Raw genomic sequence first — 2,479 nt, 5'->3', positions numbered from 1 at the left:
ATGCAAACCCAGCTCTGATCATCGGAGGCATTGATCTACTGCAAACCCAGCTCTAAACTTTGGATCAAGCACAAACTGTTGCATTGTGCCGCCTTTATGAAACACAGCACACATGGTGCTAAAATCAGAGCCCTCCCCTTCTGCCTCATTTTCTAAGCTGTTGTTCTCCACAGATATTTGTCGTTGTTGCTGTCATTTTCAGTATGGGAGGGACCTACTTTTTGCTAGACAAACATTTTCCCATTGAGATATTATTATACTTCCAGTCCTTCTGTAGTTTTATATGATGAAAAAAAAAGGTGGCCTATGAAATATTGCAGTTATTTCAGTTCTAAAAACAATGAAGTTTTGCACTCACCTGATTCTAGAGCCCGGTTAAGGACAACTGTCCTGTACTGTGCAATGACAGCAAACACAGTCTCCAACCTCCATGGCTAAATCAAGGGATTCCTTTCAGCAACCAGGGAGCCTAAGAACAGAGCCCTGGCTGTCTGTTAGCACCCAGAGAAAGAAATTTAGTAAATAATCCTGAGGGGCTCCTGAACAGAACCACTCAGACTCTTTGAGGGATGGTTTCTCACCGTGAACTGCCATTTCTAGAAGGAATTCCCTTCCTTATTCAATGGTCTGATGGCCACTGAGGATAGCAGATCAGCTCTCATAGGTGGATTCAAGATGTCACTTTGGTAGCATAAACTTCTCATATGGCTTTAGGGCTGGGGCTTCTCAGCTAAGTACCCTGCTGTAGAGTTATTTTTCCCTGGACTGGGAGAACCTGTTATCCAGACTTCTTGTCTTGGTGGCGTATTGTTTTGTGTTTGGATCTGTCTTGCATATACACGGCATGTGCTTTCCCTGCATAGGCTGAACGAATATCCTCTCTTGTTTCTCTCTGTCTGCCTGTCTCTCACATCTCTATCTCTGTGTCATTTCTGCTTCTGTATCTCTGTTTCCCTTTCTTCTTTCTGCGTACATGTGTGTGTGCGTGTATAACACTCAAACACACCACACCTGCTTACATGCTTTGGAAGGGATACAAGGTTTAAAGAACACTAGGCAAGCCGTGTACTTGCCTTATGCTCCACCCTGTGCCTGCCTGCCTGCCTGCCTGCCTGCCTGCCTGCCTTCCTTCCTTCCTTCCTTCCTTCCTCCCTCCCTCCCTCCCTCCCTCCCTCCCTCCCTCCCTCCCTCCTTCCTTCCTTCCTTCCTTCCTTCCTTCCTTCCTTCCTTCCTTCCCCTCTTTCCTTTCTTCCTTTCACTTATTTGTATGTGTGTGTGTTTGTGTGTGATATCTCTCCTCTTCCTCCTTTTCTAATTCTTTGAAACAGAGTTGCCACATAGCCCAGATGGCCTCAGACTCACTATGTAACCCAGGCAAACCTCAAATTTGAGCTCTTCTTGCTTCAGTTTCTTGAGTGCTGGGATATAGCACTTTGTTGGACTAAATCTCTTGAAGGAGAGACAAATGCTCTGCTCTAGTCTTTCTTTACATTATGCATTTACTGATATACTTTCAGTTTGCTTCTGAAATGTTGTTGTTGGTTTTTTTTTTTGTTTTTTTTTTTTGGAATCCTTGCAGACCACAGATTTCAAGAACAATCTTCATAGATGACTATTTCTATATTCAGGATGCTGAATGTTCCTCAGATATTGTAGGATACTTTTTAGTGGAATAAATGTGGGATCAGAGGTCAAGGGAAGTTCTTTCTTCTCCCTTCCAAACAACTGCAGTGCTGGACTCTCTCTGGGACAGGGTTACAAGGAACACTGAAGAGGAGACAGGCAGGGTCACTCAGGGAACACTAAAGTCAGAGCCTGGTGATGTTTGGGATGGAACCTGGGGCCTCGCTTACAGTAGGAAACACTTTACCAGTAAATTACTTCCTTTTTTTAAAACACAAAATCAATATAATGACCCCCCCCCCCCAATCACTCATAGTCTGAGACTCTCATGGTTTACAACATAGTTCTCATTTGTGAGATATGGCAAACTCCTAAAGCCCACTGTAGAGTTCCCATACAGAAGGCACCCCCTCCTCACACTTCTGGGAACAGAAGAGTGTATTAGCGGAAGCAGGAGAGTTCTCTTCTAAGGTCCATGTGTTTAGACCATCCAAGCTGGTTCTTTGCCCACTGCTTTTCAGCCTCAGGACATGTGGCCAACTTGACAGCCCCCTGGAGGTGAGCCCTAAAGCATGGTGCTCCCACTGTCCTGACTGAGAATTACAAGGAGCTGCTAAAGGGATTCACTCCTGGATTTTCTGCTGGGTCTGGATCGGGGTCTAGGCCCCCTTCTTTGCTATTCCCCTGGGCTCTGAAGAAGCACTACATCCCACCTGACAATCTGTAGGCCATACCAACCTCTACATCACATGAAAATGGGGCATCTTTGGTCCTTATGTTTCCTCTTTCTTTCTTTCTTTCTTTCTTTCTTTCTTTCTTTCTTTCTTTCTTTCTTTCTTTCTTTCTTTCTTTCTTT

The sequence above is a fragment of the Mus caroli genome, chromosome 5 (genome assembly GCF_900094665.2).
Source record: "Mus caroli chromosome 5, CAROLI_EIJ_v1.1, whole genome shotgun sequence".
NCBI classification, from domain to species: Eukaryota; Metazoa; Chordata; class Mammalia; order Rodentia; family Muridae; genus Mus; species Mus caroli.
The sequence above is the reverse complement of the archived record's forward strand: the minus strand, read 5'-3'. Positions refer to the sequence as shown.